Source organism: Meleagris gallopavo, chromosome 10 (genome assembly GCF_905368555.1).
Source record: "Meleagris gallopavo chromosome 10, MGAL_WU_HG_1.1, whole genome shotgun sequence".
Lineage (NCBI taxonomy): Eukaryota > Metazoa > Chordata > Aves > Galliformes > Phasianidae > Meleagris > Meleagris gallopavo.
In genome coordinates this window covers 25922803-25942700 of record NC_139413.1, presented here as the reverse complement: position 1 = coordinate 25942700, position 19898 = coordinate 25922803, and the positions used below count along the sequence as shown (strand labels likewise).

Sequence of the window (19898 nt, the reverse complement as noted above, 5' to 3'; positions counted from 1 at the left end):
CTTCAGCTCCCTATTCTTATTGTCAAACGTTTACAAGTGGCAAGAAAAAAAATTACTGAGGAAGAAGAGCCTTGTAATTAAATCCTTAATTTGTGATTCAGGTTCTTCTCACTTGAACTTAATGCCTATAAAACAGTCACAACAGGAGGTGCCCTATATAAGTGTAAACACTATGATGCTTAAAGGTACACAACAGATTCCAAAGGTTTGTGAGCCACAGCACGCCGTCAGGAGGCCACAGTGGGAAGAGCTGACTGACGAGGTGGCAGCATTGCTCCTGTGGCAGATATCTCTAAGAAAATTCAGGCAGAGTCATGCTATGCACAATTGTGCCAGAAAGAGATTCTGAGCCTATTCTGTCCACCTCTGTGTTGTGGAAGGAAAGTGTTTTCCACCTTCCAGACCTGTATGGGGCTTTTATTCTTTTTTTAGATCTTTTAGATGAGCAGGAAGTTAAAACCATTACCTGAACAGAACCATTCAAGTTATAAGCTCTGACTCTCTCAAAAATGAGCAGGAAGTTAAAACCATTACCTGAACAGAACCATTCAAGTTATAAGCTCTGACTCTCTCAAAAACCCATTTTCCCTCTTATGTCAGATTGCAGCCCTTTGCTTTCGTTGCATTAGTTTTGTGGTGTATCACAACACACCAGACTAAAACCCGAGGTAGGAAACGAAAAGAAGAAAAGAATCTGTTCTGTGAATCTTTACTTTTGTCAGGAATCTTTTTCTGGATGTTTATGGCATCCCATAAAGTTGCTCAAACATGCCTGCTGTATTTTTAATTGTCATTTTAAATGCCAAAACCCAGAAGTCCTGCTTATATTGTATGCGAACACAGTGTCTGCTTATGTTCAAACCCTCAGGTGCTTTAAATAACTCTACTGTACACAGAGAACGTTGTTCATTTTGTTTTTACAATTTTTGCCTGTGTAGAAGGAGCTATAACGTCTTGAGAACATAAATGTATGTTCATAACCACGGAGCGAGATCACAGCTGGAATCTACCTGAGCCTTGGATCATATTTCAGCAGTGGCAAGAAGCGAAAGAGCAGCTTATTTCTCTGTTTAATTTACAAGTGCTACAACTGGAACGGCACATACTAGACTTACTGATGTAACACACAGGTGAGTGTGTTACAGGTCCACCTCTGTGCTGGGTCCCCAGGGAATACGAGGTTGTTTCAGCCAGACTTAAGATTCGTTACTGCTGCAGCCCTGGAGGAAGCTGGTCCGAACCCTGGTGAGCTAGTAAAGGTGGCAGCTGCCATAACAGACTTCTGTGCAGGCTACAAACGTGGGGCATAAAAGGGGGGTCTTTTTATTGATTCCAGTGAGTTTCGTATCAAGCATCCATTGTTCTGTCTTAAAGTATAAACCATTACAGAGAATTCATAAGCAAATCTGCTTTTTTCTTTCAAGGATAAAACAGTAGCAGATCGTAATTTCCTTTAAATGCATCTATTATTCATCAGTATTCAGTAAATTTTATTATGAGCTGCAAAACAGCATATGTATTTTTATATTTGGTTCCAGTCTGTTCCCTACTTGTGTTCTGCAACATCCATTTTCAGTTTAGAAATGACTGGTCATGAATGTCACAGGATAATATGTGTTTCCTGAGTAAAGACACAGACAAGTACCTGGCCTACGTTCATTTTACACATTAATTTGCTGTAAATAATCTCACATGCAGTTTTGCCACTTCCTTTCTATAGGAATCTCTGCGAGTATGTTGACAAACGCTGGCTTGCAGAAAGCTGAGATGTAGTATTTATGAGCGGAGAGGAAGTAAATTAATTTCAGCGCTTGATTCAACATAAAAGAAAAGGTTTCTGCAGTATTCATCTACCCACAGTACTAAGAGAAGGTACAGTCCCTCCTCTACTCCAGCCATATTACCAGGGAATGAAAATTCTGCTGAGCTAGAACTACAGACAAGGGGTGAAAGAAAGAGAGGCTTCATTTCCTAGTGTACACCCTATAGCAGCTGTCATTATTTGCAGCATGCACAGTAAAGGGATAGGTGGAGACATGAAGCCATGCATGTAAGGTAAACACCCTCTTCTTAAGCAACTACCATTTTTTCTAATGATATGTACAAGGATCATTTGGGGACTTCCTTCCCCTGAAGTCTGGGTTTCCTGAGAGGAAGGAGAGATGAAATACAGGAACAAGCGGCTGCACATCATTTCCAGCAGTGTAGTAGACCTTCCTTATTAACACAGGTTTAGGAACCACATCTGAATCCCCAAACTTCCTGATGTTCTCCCTTTGAAAGGAGGGATGATGGGGAAGGAGATGGGTGGAGAGGGTGAAGAGGTGGTTCTGTCCTTTTAAAGGCCTTTCAGGCACAACAAAACTGCTCCCATACTCTTAAATCTACTATAAAAAATAGGTTGCAATACAAGTGGGAAATACAAGGAAATGTTTCAGCTAATAAAATGTGCTGGACTGGCACCAAACTTCTGCTTGAAAAGCTGTTTATAATCAACAGTGATTACTTACAGTGTCATTGCAAGACCATTGGAGGACTCAGAGATCGAAGGGTACCTGGTTCATCTGGATGAGACCTGGAAAACACAGTGCCATGAATCAGTAAATACCCACAGCAAACAATATGTTTTTTATGAGTGCTATTAGAAAAGGAGGAAAAGTCCAAAACCAGACTGATGAACTGCTCTGTGACCAGAGAAAATAAAATCTGCCCTGTTCACTACTTCACCACTGATATAAGAGAAGCAAATCAAATCCACTTGATAAGAACATCAGGGCTGTGTTACAGATCACTTTTAAGCCTCTGAAAGGGTTAATGGGACCCAAGAGATAATAAATACATTATGCAGCTGTGTAGGTGCCAGAAAGATGAATATAGGTTGATTTTTCAAAACTTAACCTATGCAGAGTGAGTCATAATCTGCACCTTGCGTCACTCAATAAATGGGTCTTTAGAAAATGAACCCACTGTGGCTGGGCTGCTGGCTCTCAAAAAGCAAGCACCCTGTTCTCCTGCCTACAGCCTGCCCAGTCGTAAGGATCAAAATAGCTATTCCCCATAGGTTACAGTGGGATGGCAACAATGGGATCCAATGCATGTTTGTGGGGTTACTGCATTTCTCTTACAAGGTCGAAAGGTTTTGACTGAAACAAATGCTTCCATATCCTGAGACATTCATTCTTAATCATAAATGTGCATTATTCTCATCACAACTGCTGCTGTGCCTTGTAACAGTGTTTCCTCGTTCAATTATGCCTCACTCACAGTCACTTTTTAATTAATACCTTCATTAGGAAAACCTTGAAGGTTTAGATAAATAACATTTGTTTTTGTGCATTTCAACCACAAGTTTCTGCATGAAGGAAATTTCTCTATTTTGTCGTCACCCTGGAAAAGAAAAGCAAGTAGAGAGGAGGTCTACATGTTCACAAGATCTCTGCACTGAGAAGACAGAATAATCATCTTTTGTTGAATAGGAAAATAATGCAAAACAAAGTAAACAACGCCCTTTTGTTCTGCACAAGAAAGACAGGGCTTTAATAGTCTTTAAACGAGATAGAAAATTTCCATCCAAATGGAACCATGGAGTAGGTAGACACATTACAACGTTTTGGAGCTCAGTGATTAAATTTAATACTGTGCCAAACAGCGATTAGTCGATGAAGGGCATTCATAAATGGAATAGAAACAAGGGAAGTGTGGCTCCAGTATAACACTGGGCCTCCAGTACACTTTGGTGCTCAGCTTTTTACTTTAATAACAGGGTCAAACAAAAATAAGTTTAATTTGATTTATTTCCCTAAGGAAACTCAGTGGAATTGTAAACACGGGCTGACTGGGACGTATTGCTAAAACTTCAGCTTCAGGGTCAGATCCAAGAAAAGGGTTTAGGTGCCTACTGAAGCGCAGTGATTTATCCTTTTCTTCAGCATTTTTCCAGCTCGCTAACTCAATCCCCCCGCTCGGAGTATCGGTTCACATGAGCCCCATTACTAGGCACTGAATTCCCCCAACTCGGTGTGCAGGCAAAGCAGCATCCTAATTAAAGCTTCTGAATCCCAGCCTCAGAGCTGGGTGCCTGTGCCCTTTATGGATCTCTGCATTAGTACGTTAAAATCCTTTGCTGAGCCCAGTGCAGCACATTGTCCTTAACAGTCTACATACGTGACTGATGATCCAGGAGAACAGGAGCACAAATCCTTTTTAACTTATCTGTGTGCTCTGCTAAGCCCATCTAAACCAGGCAGCAAGCATGTGGTGTGCAGGGAAGCCAGCAGCAATGCATGAGCCCCACGCACACGGAAGGATCGGGCCTGCTTCAGCAAACAGTCACTGCTTTGGCACAAAATGAAGAATTACTCCCTGACCTCTGCTAAATGACCTTTGAAGAAAATGAAATTTTACTTCAGTTTCAGCTAAATGTTCGAGCCCATCCCAGCATCTGAAGTGTCAGCACCTGAATTCTCACAAACACCAAAAACATGAACTGAATTAAACTGTGTAGACTTGACTCCCTTGACACAGCTCTTCCCTGCTTCCCTTTCCTTCTTCACCTATTCCTACAGCCCAACAGGAGGACATCATCATTTTAATTTGAAAGTAGTCCTTTTGTTTTAAAACCTCTTTTGGGCCAGATTCTGTTCTTAGCTGCAGCAGCATAAATCTGCTGGTTTTTCATGGGCCTTTTCCAATGACGTTCTGATGTAAGCAAGATCAGAATCTTGTTTTGGTGAGAAGTCACAGGGTTATGCTAATGTTCAGTTGTGGTACAGGCCACAGGTTCTGGTGAAATCTCATCTACTTATGCAGAACAGAATTCAGAGTTAAGAATTCCAATAATAGCAACATGATTGTTAAAAATGATAAATTACACAGAATGTCTCAGGCACTTTGCTTAAAATTTGAAACCCGTTCATTAATTAACAACAATTAATCACTACGAAACGTGTTATGCATGCTAACTAAGCTAACTATCATTCCAAGAAAATGAAAAAGTCCAGGAGAAATTCTCTCGGAGTCTCTATTTAGCACCTCAGTGAATGGCTGTGTGAAGCTCCGGTTAGGATCCTCCATCAGTGGCGACTTCCCTGCCTGCCAGGGGGCCTGGGAGCTTTTATCATCAGGGGCAGATGTGATTTGTACCTTAGAAAAGTTCCAGGCTTATTCTTCATGTATGATTTGTGTTCCAGGTGATGGTAAGAGGTAAATCTGAGAGGCTTTCTCCACGATGATCGAATGCCAAGAAGTGGAGCAGTTTACTGGAACAGCAGCAGCTTCTAATGTCTTCGAAATGATGGTATTCACAAGGAAGGTAGGATATTTTACGTTCCGTAAAGCTGAGCTAGACCATTTTGGCAAAGAGTCTGTCTGCCTGCCAAGGGTGGGGTAGCTATTTACTATCTATATAATCACTTCCTACTGCGAGTGGGTCAGGTAAGTCAAATAACTTATAGCCAAAGGAGCCTTTGGTCGAGACTGGTAGAAGTCTAGCCCGTAAGTAAATACATCCCTGTGCTACACAGAGCACATCCTCCGTCATGTGATGTCTCAGCCATTTCCTGGTACTGCCCCTCCAACAAATACTTCACTTTATCTCCCTCTGATTGTAACATTGGCAGTTTCACCACTGAGGTTGCTGTTGCTGCACTTTCTAGTGTCAATGGCCTGCTGTGAACTGGAAAAATACCTACCGAAAAAAACAGTCAAGCTCTTGAATGATACCAAAGGCTCTCTCTTTCTCTGCCTTTTTTGTATCACACCGGGCAGTCATCCAGTTTGTCAGTTCTGCTTGTCCTGCTCCATACTGAATGTCTCAGAATCCAGCCCTCGCTAACCATCAGGTTTTCAACAAAAACCACAGCAAAAGATCAGCTTGCTGTGTGTGATAGGGGTACTGAGAGGCTTTCCCTCAACCTGAGCCTGGGTGCCTTACATCTACACGCGTGGATTCTGTTTGTTCTGGCACCTGGTTGGGGTAAAAGACATTGTATGAGTGTGATGGAGTGGTAAATCCCAAACTCGGCAAAAGTTCAGAGGTGCTGCCTTGCACGATAGTAAGAAATAACTCATTTTTGACTGAAATGCTTAGAAAAAGGAAAGTAACCTGGATGGTAAGAATTAACTACTGGCTCCTGGCCAGCTCCTGGATGGAGCAGGCAGCCCTGTCTAGTGGCAGATCCCACTTGTGTGCTGAGCAAGCTTCCTCCAGCCTAAGCAACGGTCCCTGCAGAGCTGCTGGGAAAAGATGCAGTGGTTCTTGAAAAGATCCTGCAAGTATTCAGAACTTATCTGATAATGGTATGGCTTTGATCCTCATAAATATTTTGGGCAATGCTGTTTGAAATTTTGCCTCAGCTCACTAAATTGTCTGTCTCTAAAAGTCAAAATCATTCTGCCAGACTGCAACTGAACCACAAAAAGAAAGGAGCAAGGAGATCCTTCAGATACCAGTCAGCATGACCGAGAGATGTTCAAGAGTTTCATAATCCTTTACTGGAAACCAAGTCAACAAAACAAAAAGATGCTCACAGACTCTAGTGGGGTCTGGATTACACCAATGCCTTCCAGGGAACAGCTCAATGAATCCTGGCAGTTTAGAGCTGCCTCCTTTAAACTCAGTTTCTGAAAATGAATAGGCTAATTAGCAGATCCACTAAGTTATCAGTTATAAGGTTGCTGTCCACATTTCACAACAAGCATACTTCTGTAAAGAACGAATAAATGCCAGTATTATCACTAAATGAATTTGAAAATTAACACTGCAACTGTATGTCATACGAAAATACTCTGGTTTGATCTTCACAAGGTCATCCCAGTTGCTTTGCCCCATAAAATAAACCACAAACACAATACTGAATGAGTCAGAACACACAACTGGCTCCAAGAGAAGGGATAAATGCCTCAAAGAGTCCAGCAGACAGAAGGCACAGTGCAAAGCTAAAGGTGCAGCAGTGCATGGTAGCAGTTGAATGAACAGGGGCTGAGGAAGTGAAGAATATTTTTCTCTAAAATCGCCTTTTTCATGCTCCTCCATACCCCAACAAGGCTAACGACCGTTATAGGGCCAGGTCAGTGTCTGAACTGGGAAGCTGGGAGATCCCAGCTGCAAACTGAGCAGTGGCCACAGGCTCTGGCACTCCTTCTAATCACAGCCTTGGAAAGAGCTTCCAATGGTCTTACACAAAAAGTCCTTTCAGGAGCGCTCCATAAAATATGTCTCAAGAAAGATCGTTAGGAGGAGACTTGGTTTAGTTTTGGTCTCTTCTGTTTAGCTCAGGTGTTGTTTTTTCACACACAGAAACACATGTACAGACTTAGTACACCATACAATGCCTCACTAAAGTCATCAAATGGTGGTTACAACTTCATCCAAGATCAACAAAGACCTTTTCCACAAGTAAGCCTTTGTGTTTAGGAAGCCTTTGCCCTGAATTTTATTGTCTCCCAATCAACTAGCAGGTGCTCTGCAGTTGGACTCGAGTTATTTAGGGGCAGCCTGCACAACAATTTCCCAAGCTGGCAAGCAATCCGGACTAGCAGTTAGGTACTGGAATGGCTAAGTTTTATCCAGACAAACAGAAACACTCCCAAGAGGAAAAGAACAGAAAGGGGGGAAGAGGGAAAATGATAGTTTTCTTAGTTTCCATTTCATTTTCTCTCTGTTGGCATAATAACTCTCAAAGAAAAGAATGAGGCTTCCAAAAGCAGATACTGGGGCAAGCTGACATTATACAGTGGTTCTTCTTAAAATTTTCCAGTTTTGTTTAGGCCAACAACACAATTTGCTGGTTGTATATGTGATACTTTCTGCACTTTCATAGATAGACGTATGCTGCTAATACAAAACCATATAATTTAGAGCAATTTGACGTTTATTTTTTTTCCCTGGAAAAAGAACATTGAGTTAGGAACAAAAAGTAAAAAAGCCAGATGCCAGATGTGTCATCTTTCAGTGTAAAGCCTCACCAGAACTTTCTAAGCCATGCAACCGCTCATTTGTGTGCTATTCTCATATCACATTTGTAAAGTCTGTCTCTAGGATCTGTGCACTGCACGCCACAAAATGTGATGTTTCTCACACGTGTGCATTGTACATACGTATACTGTTCTACAGAAGATCAAGCAGCAGCCTCCCATCAGAGCCCCACTGAAGCCTGGCACTCCCAGAGGCAGAGGCACACAGTGACATGTGGATTGAGGGATATAGTTCAACTTCATTCTGTTAGCTTGTTAGGGACGGCCTGTGCAAGTGGCATCACTGGAAAGAAGTCTTTTGGTCACCAAGTATTCATAAGCCCTATGGTCTCCTGGATGTCTGAAGTAATTCTCATTCACTGACATACTTTAATATTCCTCAAGAGTGAAAAATATCCCTGCATAAGTGCTAAGTTTCCAGGCAATGATGGAATTATATTCTTCGGTAGACTGTGACTTTACTGTAAGTGTCATCGTTTCTGCTGCTGCAATGTTTCAGTCAGCAAAAACAAAACTCTTACCTCTTCTGCTATCTCTTTTCCCCTAATGCCAATACAGAAGTACTGGCACTGAGTGACTTTTACATTTAATCATAACTATTGATATTTATGGAGCTTGTGAACACATTTATAGCAGAGACAAAGAAGACGTGCTCATAGGCACTGCTGGCTGTGTCAGAGGGACCGTGTCAAATCCAGGAATAACACACACACTGTTATAATAATGAAAATGGAAAGTATTTTTACTGTACAGTCTCAGTACCTGTTATATCAAGTCTGATAAAGCAGCTCTACCAGTGAGAACCAGCAGGGCTCCAGAGATCCTTCCATAAGGAAAACCACAAAGTGGCAGCTGGGCCATGGCATTCAAGGCGAGGCTGGACCAGGGTCTGAGTGCCTTATCGAGGTATATATGTCTTTGTTCAGTTTTGTAGAATTGTCACAGAATCATAGAATGGCCTAAGTTGAAAAGAACCACAATGATCATCAGTTCCAACCCCCTGCTATGTGCAGGGCCGCCAACCAGCAGACCAGGCTGCCCAGAGCCACATCCAGCCTGGCCTTGGATGCCTTCAGGGATGGGGAATCCACAGCCTCCTTGGGCAATCTGTTCACACCCTCTGAGTGAAAAACTTCCTCTTAATATCTAACCTAAACCTCCCCTATCTCAGTTTAAAACCATTCCCCCTTGTCCTATCACTATCCACCCTCATAAACAGCCGTTCCCCCTCCTGCTTATACGCTCCCTTCAAGTACTGGAAGGCCACAATGAGGTCTCCCTGGAGCCTTCTCTTCTCCAAGCTAAACAAGCCCAGTTTCCTCAACCTTTCTTCACAGGAGAGGTGCTCCAGCCCTCTGATTATCTTAGTGGCCCTCCTCTGGACCCGCTCCAAGAGCTCTGCATCTTTCTTGTTCTGGGAGCTCCAGGCCTGGACTCCAGATGGGGCCTCTCAAGAGCCGAGTAGAGGGGGACAATCACCTTCCTCTCTTGCAGGCCACTTCTCTTTTAATGCAGCCCAGGATATTCATTGAAAAGGAGTTGGAACAGATGACCTCTAAAGGTCCCTTCCAACTCAAACAATTCCGTGATGTTATGGTTATGGATTCTGCAGAAAGATGGACAGTGTCTTCCCACATACACTGAGACATTCACAAATACCTACAGATATCTGCATGTGAGTTGCCTTTGCTTGCACCAAAAACGATGCACAGGCCATGAATGGCAGAGGATGTGGCAGCTCACATTGCTCAGACTGGGCAGGTCAGCAGGTGCAGAGCCTCTCTCACTGCAGACCGACTCAGTATCAGTTATGCAACAGGTTATCAGCATGGGCTGCTTCTGTATGGGTCATGACTTGTAGGAGTGGAAAAACTTGTTTTGTAGTAGCAGAGGGATTTTCCTGAAGTAAGTTAAATAATATTTAATGAAAGCCTGAAATTGCTGGAGCCGCTCTGGAGTGACATTAGCAGAGCTGAAATTTTTAAGCTTCTTTCACCTACTGCAATCCAGAAAATCGGTGACGATTCATTTATGTATTCAGTCAGTGTTTATACCAGAAACTCAGAACTCGTTTTCTGGATCCCTCAATCCTTCAGACAGAGAAATCTGAAAATTTCTCAAACCACAGGAAACTTAAAAATAGCATTTGTTCCAGCACAGTTATACACTGTTGTTCTTGAAATCTGGGTTAGAAAATACTTAAGTCTCTAAATGAGCAAGGCCTGAAGTGTCTCCGATACAGCACGCCTTGTTTGAACAATTAACTCTGTGAGCAGAAGGGTTAGAAGCCAGAGTTGCCATTGATTTTGTTCCTTGAGATTAATTCCTAGGTGGATTCCCCAGTGTTTAATACGCATTTCACCTCTGCTGCTATCAGCTCCTGGGTAGAGATGAAGGCACCACAGTGAGAGACACAAATTGGGCCTCAGCATGGCTCTGCATTCAGTTTCCTATTTTCACAAAACAGGATTTTTTTATTATCAACACCTCTGTCTTGCTTATTTGCTTGAAACTGAAGAACAGGTTGGCAAATTGCTGGTGGGTAAATCCAGATGCTTCTTTAGCAAATGATGCCACATATTCTTTGTGCCACTCCTGCTTTATCATCCAAGGGAGCCAAGTGCCAGCAGCAGCTTTGCAGTGCTCCACTGGAGCACTCTGCAGTGCTTTTTAGAAGGATTGCTTTCAGTAAACTAGAATACAGACCTCACGTGGCACAAATCAGCAGCTCCCCACTAAAAGCAGCAGTGCTGTGTCTGTTCACCCTGCATCCTCACACTTACAGGGGCTAACAACACTGTTTTCCCCACAGGAAAGGACTCTGATAGACTGACCTGAACTCAGTTAACAGCTCCAGATTTGGATTCAAATGGATGCTACTAAGGAGCATTCTTTCCTAGTAAATATGCCTGTCAAAGTGTTTTATTAGCCTACACAGCAGCTGCAGCTGCCTCTTTCCTCCCTACCTGAACACACTTGCACTTAGCATCTTCTTGGCCAGCAAAATTAGAGACATTACATGTTCCAGCAGTGAGGGTTTGGAGAGACTAATAAAACAATAAAAGCAATAGATGTGTCACCTTAATCCACTTTAGGGACCTACGTTTATTTAATATGCATCTGCCTATTTCAAGCACTCTCCCAGTATTACACGCTTCTTTCCTTGTCTCCTTTTTAAACTTCTGCTGCAATACTTCAACAACTAAGGGGGATAACTTCCACTGCAAAGATGCTTCACAGTATTTTCAATTATAGTTTGCTTCTGAAAGAGCCAGAAGCATTTGGACTGAACATTTCTTCACAATTCTTTTCAAGTGCAGACTATTAAGAGAGGTCCTCAAGTGTCAGGACACAGTCTACAGAGTGAAGAGGTAATGATGTTTTGTTTCTGCCGTAGGATGGACCAGTATGCACTTGGGATGAGATCTGCTATCTGTTAGGAATGTTTCCAGTTAAATCCATTCTAAGCACATTTGCTTTACTTGGTTATGCTTCAGGAACTGCAAGTAGCTTGGCTCCAGCATTAAATAACTGTGCAGGAAATAGCAGAAGCTTTACCATATACAGGCTGGGTAGGGGTGGAGCAATAAACCAAACTATAAATAAAGCACAGATTGGTTTGAGGACATTCAGATTGATTCCATCTTAATTAGGAGACACACAAGTTCCCCGTGATGGTGATTAAGTTATCTTCATTGAAAACACATTCAAATATTTAAATGCTACCCTACCTCAGAAAGGGATGTACTGAGACATCAAAGCTAAGTGCCCCTAAATGAGGATTCATTCATTCAAAGGCATGTTCTGCAAACTCTACAATTGACCCCATGTTGTTTTTTGAACAGTAAATATCTTACTGTCTCCTGTCACATTCTGAAAGAATGAATCCTATTCCACATCTTAACTGGACTGCAAAAATAAAATCTAGACAGCTCATTTATTGATACAGTGCAATATCCAAACAAGTAATTTTATTGCTATTAAGCAAAATGTAACAGCTGGAAAAATAAATCTCAAGCTATCATGAGAGTTCAGCTGTACAGAAAGAAAGCAAAACGGTGCAAACAAACAGAAAAGGCACTTCCCAAGAAACGCCAAGAATGGAGTGAGCTCTGGTGGCCCTGATTCCCAGCAGATCAATGTGGCTGTTGGATTTGTTGGTTGAAGTGATAAGAAAGTTGGGCGGAAAAATGCCCCCATGAAAGTAAAGCTGTACTGTATCTAATCCACTGGGAAAGAAAACTATATGAGACAAACAAGGTTGCTACACTGTGCTTGCTGAACTTCAGAGGAAAACAGAAGCATGGATGTTAGTATTAACACAGGGTCTCCCTAGCCTGGAAAAAAAGGCAAAGAAAAGAGTGCCTGTCCAAGAAACTTACTCCTATCATTATAAGTCTTTCCAGTTCTATTTAAAGAAAGCAAAGGAGCCAACATGAGAAGCTGTGTTTTGCAGCTCTGCATAAACACTTGCAGATAAGGGTGGTACCAGGTGTCAGCTAGCCCTGCAAAGTCACTGAAATGTCAAGGATTGTTTTTCCTCTACTCCCTTTCTCTTTCCTCCGACTGGGAACTGCCAATGTTTATTTAAAAGATATCCCTTGTATTTGGCAAGAATGCCAGCGGGGCAGACATTAATGGATTATTATTTGGAACTGGAAGCCTGCCAAGGCGATAAGGATAGCCTGCCTACCCAAAGGCCCAAAGCCGTGCCATTAACAGTGGGAGTCAGAAATGAAATTGTCCTGCCAGATGCTCTGCTGTACTGAGTTCAGCTAAGACTTTAAAAATGGACTGGCTCCAACTCCTATTTGATCTGACCTATGCAAATAATTAAATATATAAAGAGGCAGACATGGGCTAAAATGAGAGACTAATCCATCTGTAAGGCCCAGGTCTGATTCTTCTGTTTTGCAGCGGCGTGAAGAATTTGCTCAGAGCACCATGAAGTCACTGCGTATGTTCCTGTTCACTTCTCTGCCCTTGAACTAGATCCCAACCTGGAAGCCCTGAACTCAACAGCTAAAAGCAGTGCGAGTGCGAGCCCTCTTTGTAGTGCTGTGACAACAAAGCCTTCCTCACTTTTAGCTCTGAGCCAAGCAGGAGGAACACGTCCCTGTGCAGCTATCCCCACAGTGCCAGCAGCACCCCCTGAGAAGACAAGCCTGAAAGAATGTGATATTTTATATGTGAGATATATTTAGATTAACACTGTTTACTACTGATCTTCTCTGCAAAGCTGCCTGTTTCCCAACAGTTGAAAAACCAAGCAGTATTGCTCCACCCTTGTTATCATGTTCTTTGGAAGACGACCTTTTCCGTGGCCCATCAGACATCACGCACTATAATTAAGGTGCTTACAATACCATTCAGTAAAAGCTGGGGTACAGTAGCATTTGCTGCTGTGATTGAAAGCCTTTAAGGTTATACGGATTTTACCAGGTTAGTATTTTTATCTGTTTGGAGCTGGCAAAGATAAAAGAAACTTTGTGCTCCTTTTGAACAGTTGGTCTGCCATTAATGAAGTTGAACTAACCAGGGCAGCTTTCCTACTTCTCATGAATGTGTGCAATGAAGCATTACCCCAGACAGGTGTTTGCTGCTAAAAGAAAACACACATAAAGATTTGACTATTTTTTTCTGTGGGTTTTCTTTTTTCTCATCTAAAATATGCCTATAGCAAACCCCCAAGTTCAGGTTCTGTAACCCTGGGGAGAGCACAGGCAAGGAATTTCAGCACCAAAATAAAAAGCACATCTCTTTATTCTCCTTTGACATTTCACTACCCTCTAGAGCAACAGCTTCTCAGGTTTTTAAGAAGTTTGCTCTCTGAAACAGGACTCTACAAACAGCACAGAATTCAGACACCTGGATTTGTAGAGCTATCCTCAGTACCATGCAGTCATAAGGAAAGTGTCAAGCATACAAGTCAAGAGAGAATTAATCTAACAGCAAACCTGGGGTGTGGAAGTTGGCCTGACCTCTCTGTCTGCTTTTCATAATGTGCTAGTTATGCAGACATCTGAGTACTTGCTCTGTAGCTAAGGCAGCACAGTACCACTGATTCTGAACAATTCTGTCCTCTCCTTACAAACTCTCTAATAGAAAAATAAGGAAAGAAAAATATCTCTTTTTCATCCGATATTCCTGTCCACTTTCTTCATGGAAAAATATACTTTAATGTGAGCTTGAACCAAGTTTTTTTTTTATGGATGTATCAAGAATTAAACAAGACTGAAGGTACTCTACTTTCTGGAAGTCATTTACATTTTAAGATCAATGTCTCCTCTGGAATACGCAATTTAGCAGACTCTAGATTTATTTTTCTCCACGGTCCTTGAGGATAATCTTCACAACAGGAAGCTGACAAATGCTGAAACTCTACTGAGTTGTCAGGGGTGAAAGTTATTAACACGTGGACATAACTCTATATTAGCATCAGCTCCTGTAGTGATTCTTTAATATAAAGGATGCTGGGTGTCTAAGTCTAACTATTAGTGGAGCTTAAGGAAGGTAAGTCAGCCCTGCAGGCAGTGCATGGGGTCCCCAGTCTGTGATGGCACAGGGAAAACTTTTGTAGAGGAAAAAAGCTCTGCTGTGAAGAAGAATAAACTTGGCCCCATAAATCCCATGTATTATTGTTTCGTTACCATTCACTAGGAAACATAGACTGTGTTTTTCAGCAGCAGTTTTACCATTACAAAGAGCAATCTGATTCCATGGCATCACAGGTTATTCCTAGCCCTAGGAGTGGGTGCACCAAGGAAGGACACATGGAGGCTGAGCCACAATCAACATCCACCAGGGTGTCTGTCCTCACCCACTCAGCTGCCTTCTCATTCCTTTCTGACTGCATTGGGACTGCTCTGACACCACCCCATAAGCTGTTTCTTCATGCTGTCTCCTCAGTTGTTTTTCAAGAGCCTTCTGGCTGCCCACATGTGTCTCCTCCTCCTCCTCTTGGATGCTGCGTTTTCGACAGAAGCAACAGATTGTTGAGATGTTGTCCTTCTGATCTAATGAGAAAAACTCCTACAACAATGTGCATGTGTTTCTTTCTGTATTATTTAGCAGTGGGATTTGGAGGCACACATCTCTCCCAGACTTACTTTTTCTGTTTCACCCTTATTGCCAGTGGTCTCTTAGCTCATTAAGCTTTTTCCTCTCCCAGCCCCACACCTGCACCCTTCCCTTTTGCTCTCACTGTGCGGCCATTGGAGCCCCCACCCTTTACTTGCTCTCCCCCTGCAAATTTTTGCTGCTTTGCAGGTTTCCTTCTCATTTTTGCTCATGATCATTTTATACCTGAAGCACAGACATGGGTCTTAAAACTGACAACGGTCATTCTTTGTGCTGTTACAGTCTATTTTAATATCTCAAAACTCTGCCTTCTTACACCAAGAAACTTAGCCTTTCAAATGATCATAAAGATTAGAAATAGTTGTACTCATCTTACTGCAGACAGGGAGGTAGTTACAGACATGCCAAAAGACAAACCTGGGCATCAGTTAGGAACTGATACGGAACCTCCATGCCATGGTTGATCTCAGTGCAGAAAACAGCACTGATTAGCTCAAAAGTGAACTTGCACTGATCAGAGGAAATAGAAAAGTGCAATTAAAGTTGCATCTATTGAATGAAACTTAGCAAAATGGACATTACTCATTCTTTGCCCCTCAACAGTGTAACATACCTTGGGATCACCAGTTTCTTTTCACTACTCTACGTGTGTCACCTTCTTTGTCAGCACTTTTCTGGATCAATTCTATTTCTCTGTAAAATCCTCTTTCAAAGCCTCCTGTCTTCCCCCAACAGCAGCACTGGTGAGGTTTCCCTAATGGCAGTGACACCCTGGGACCATGAACAACTCACTACAATTCCCAGGGTTGCAGTTGGAACCCCATAAAACTACTTCACTTCTGGAGCCTTGAAAGACACAGCAATGAACACGATGTGCTGTGTGTACATGGAGGATCCTCATGGAAGTCAGGGCCTCCTGTGTGCTGATGCAGGGGAACAAGGTCTTCCAAACCAGGGACTGCAGCTGTAAGAGAGTGCAGCACATGAGATATGCGTTTAGGAATGAAGTACCTTTCCATTACTGGACTGAATCTGCCCAAAAGGATGCTGACACATTTCAACACGTTTGTTTCGCTCATGGCAAGGCAGAACATTTTGAACATGCTCTGAGAGCACAACCATGTAGTAAAACTTCTCCCATGCCTTTTGTTAAAGTAGCAAGAACCAAAAGCAATGCTTCCAGAGCTCAGCTAGATCAAACATAGGGTTTCATTTGCCTGCTTGGCTCATTTTGCCATCATCTTGAAGGCACAAATATGGGCTAGGAAGGTACCACGAGAGCAGAGCTTCATAAATCATTCCCTGTATTAGCAGGAGGCTGCATCAGCAAGCCCTGCTCATTTAGCTACCTTAAACTTCATCCAACCTGCTTATCCCCCAGCTGCAGGAATAACAGACCACTTGAAAGGTAATATTTTTGCTATTAGTGAAGAAAGGAAAAAATGTGATCTTTGCTGTAGCTTGGGAATAATTTTTCCAGTGCTACATAGAATGAGCCTGAGTGAACACTGCTATTTTTGGCAACGGCCCTCCTGCTTAGCTCACATCAATAATTTTAATGCTTTATTTGTGGTTTGGGCTGTAAGCAATGGTGAAAGCCTGTGGAGAAAAAACGTGGCAAAATTTGCTAAATAATTTTGAGTTCATGACATTTATAAAAATACACGAAAGTTTTCAGAATTCTTAGAGTCCATACATGCTCATAAAGCTGAGCCATGAAGCATTTTATTTTACATATGCAAACATCACTGAGTTACTCTTTATGAGGTTTTAATTGGACTTTTAAGGTTTCAGTGGTTACAATGACAGACTGTCAAATATGTACTCAGACTCCTGTGTCTTGCAATGTCATTAATACAGGGAATCTCACATTTTGTCCCGGAAGCTGTCTTCTCTCCATGTTTTTCACTGTTTACGTCATAGAAGTCCCACTCAGAGGTCAGTGTTCAGTGTTTCAGGTGCTGCATAACAAATAACTAAAGCAGACTTTCAAAATCTGAAAGCACATTTTAGGAAGAGATATTTCAGCTCAACAATTACAGCTTGTGTCGTATCTTCTTCCTTGCACTCCTGCAGTGGTTCTGACCTCTGTGTAGGTGGCCTGACTTTCAGAGCTGCCCTGCTCGCTCTAGCATCACTTCTCCTCCTACATGCCACTGCTTGCTTTTTCTTTTCCTGACTCTCCACTTCAGGAAAAAAAGAAAGCAGTGCAACTGCACTATGTTTGGAATAAGATATGCCGTAGGGGAGGACTTGTCCAACCAAAAAATCATATTAAAGCACTAACTAGCTCACAAGGATCCATGAGTGTGGACAGTGATAGGACAAGGAGTAATGGTTTTTAACTGAGACAGGGGGGTTTAGGTTAGATACTGGGAGGAAGTTTTTTTACTCAGAGAGTGGTGAGGCACTGGAACAGGTTGCCCAAGGAGGCTGTGGATGCCCCATCCCTGGAGGCATTCAAGGCCAGGCTGGATGTGGTTCTGGGCAGCCTGGTCTGCTGGTTGGCACCTAGCAGGGGGGTTGAAATTAGATTATCTTTGAGGTCCTTCTCAACCCAGGCCATTCTGTGATTCTATGATCCACCAAATTATTCACAATCCCTTAACCTTTGGTACAAGAGGAATCAAACTGCAGTTACTGGTAATACTCAGGTTCCTATAGTTAGCCATATGCTTTTTTATCAGTTGGATCAGACCAGGAAAAGCTTTAGCTGGGAGAAATTCTGACTTCATCAAAATCAAACAACAAAGATCCTACAAGCATCCTTGAACGAATAAAAGTATTTGTATGTTCTCTAACAGGCAAATGACCAGACAGAAGCATCACTTTAGGCCCAGCAGACAGCGTTTAGGACTGTTGCTAGGTGAGTAACTTAGGCCAGAGAAGGAATAATAATTTTTACTACTTCATAGCTACTCTTTTTTGTCCCTAAAATGACATGTTCAAGTTCTGCAAATTCTGTAGCCAACACCAAATGATCACCATAATAGAAAGAAAAGTGCAGAGAGGAATATTCTAGTGCCTTCCTCCAGTCAACAAATACGCATTACTGATGTCAGGGTGGTACACAGACAGGGTTAAGTGACCAATAAATTTTTTGGTTTGTTTTTCTTGATTGGAAGTTAGCAGAGTAGCACGGCCATCTGCGTGATGTTTACAACACCATGTACTGCTTGCAATTAGAAGTTGTGGATTTGATCATTAGTTCATTGGTTTAAATACAAATACATTGGCTGAAATACAGTCATGCTGGGTTTAATAACAGCAATTGTGGAGTGCATTATTTTAGTTCATGTTAGTAATATGAAGACTTGGGAAAAAACTCCTTGGCAGACAGATTCATCTTTTAAATTCAGTGGAGCAAACAACTGACATATTGGCTCCTTGCCTCTGAATCAAAATACACCCAGAAAATACATCTGGACCAGTTTCCCAAGGAGGCAGTACAGATTATTCTGGGCTAGAGCACCAGTAAGCCCCTTCTGCTTGTAGGCCCCTTCTTGTTCTTTAAGAACCTCAACAAGCACCAAGCCAGCAGAGAGAAGGACCTATAAATCAGCAGCCTTATGAACTTGACATGCTCTGCAAGGGCAAGAGACCAGTTCCAGAGAGCAATCCAGAAAACACGACGCTCTCTTCAAAATGAAATCCCAGTCCTAAAATGCAGTGGTTAAGACCATTCCTGGAAGCTGGAGATAGGATGGTTCAGTTCCCTCTGGAGAAAAAGGACTAGAACTCAGCTTTCCTACAGCCTGGGTAAGTACTCCTGCTATTAGACTTGTTATTTTTAAGCATTATAAATTCATCCTTAATGTCTGATAAAACAGTGATTCATTCACAAGAAATAAATGATTATCAATTATTAGATAAATTTTTAAAAAGCTGAAATAAACTGGAAATAATAAGAACTGTGTTATCTAGAAAAATTAACATTTCTGAAAGACAAGCTATAGTTTAAAGCATAAATACACAGACACCTTGATAAGCTGAGAGCCTCCTCCAGCAATTGTGCAATTGCAGCAGGATCTTCATATAGGAGAAGATGGGAGCCCTTAGTGTCCCTCCCACTGATGGGTGGTCATCCTTCACAATTCTGCAACGTGTTCAAAACATGCAGACTATCTTCAGTACAAAAAGCCCTCCCTCTTCACATATTTCTTTAAAGCCCAAACTGTTATTTTAAAGTATTGTAGCTTTGTTGCATAAGCTTCTGGCTCAAGCCAGTGCTCAAGGCACAGTTACTGTGAACATCCAGAAAAATATTCCCTTGTATAAGGCAGTAAAAGGCCATTAGATGGAGTATTGGTATCTATATACCTAGAGCCTGACGTGTCAGAGTCACTCCAGTACAACTTGATGAGAACAGGCAAATTTACAATAGCATAAAGCTGGAATAACAGTGGTTGAGAGGAACGAAATAGGAATCAGCCTCACACTGATTAGGGCCCATAAAGGCACATGTGGCCTCAATCACGACAACGCTGGGTTCTGAGAACAAAAGCTACCTCTCCCTTTCATGGGGACACTTCTTGAATTACATACTCCTTTGAGACAGGAGACATGCTAGGCCATGATATGCAGATAACCACTAGCCTAGGCAAAAGACTTCCTTCTGCTCTCCACTACTTTAATTATCTTAAGCAGGATTTTACAAATAAAAAGCACTACCTCCTAGCCTCTCATTTAAGTATATTCCACCCATCATGATATATTCCAGAGGCCACAAGCCACATGCTGAGTATGCCCTCTGACTTCAGTTCAAATAGCATATGGCTCAAGGGCTTCTGAGTTATTATTTGATAATACTGAAAGGTATTATAGTTGTGTGGTCCATCAAAGGC

At 42.1% G+C, this 19898-nt stretch overlaps 1 protein-coding gene across 9 annotated transcripts in view; it reads right to left on the bottom strand.

Moving 5' to 3' along the window:
* The window catches only part of FGGY (FGGY carbohydrate kinase domain containing), a 284157-nt gene that overhangs the window by 208118 nt on the left and 56141 nt on the right, over nt 1–19898 (bottom strand). For 7 of the 9 annotated variants that reach the window (XM_085231838.1, XM_085231830.1, XM_085231831.1 and 4 more), the window contains one exon: nt 2511–2575. The gene's annotated coding sequence lies outside the window, so the exon portion shown is untranslated. Of the gene's footprint in view, nt 1–2510; nt 2576–5142; nt 5428–19898 lie in introns of those variants that run through there. The other 2 variants (XM_085231837.1, XM_085231840.1) reach the window with 1 other exon arrangement.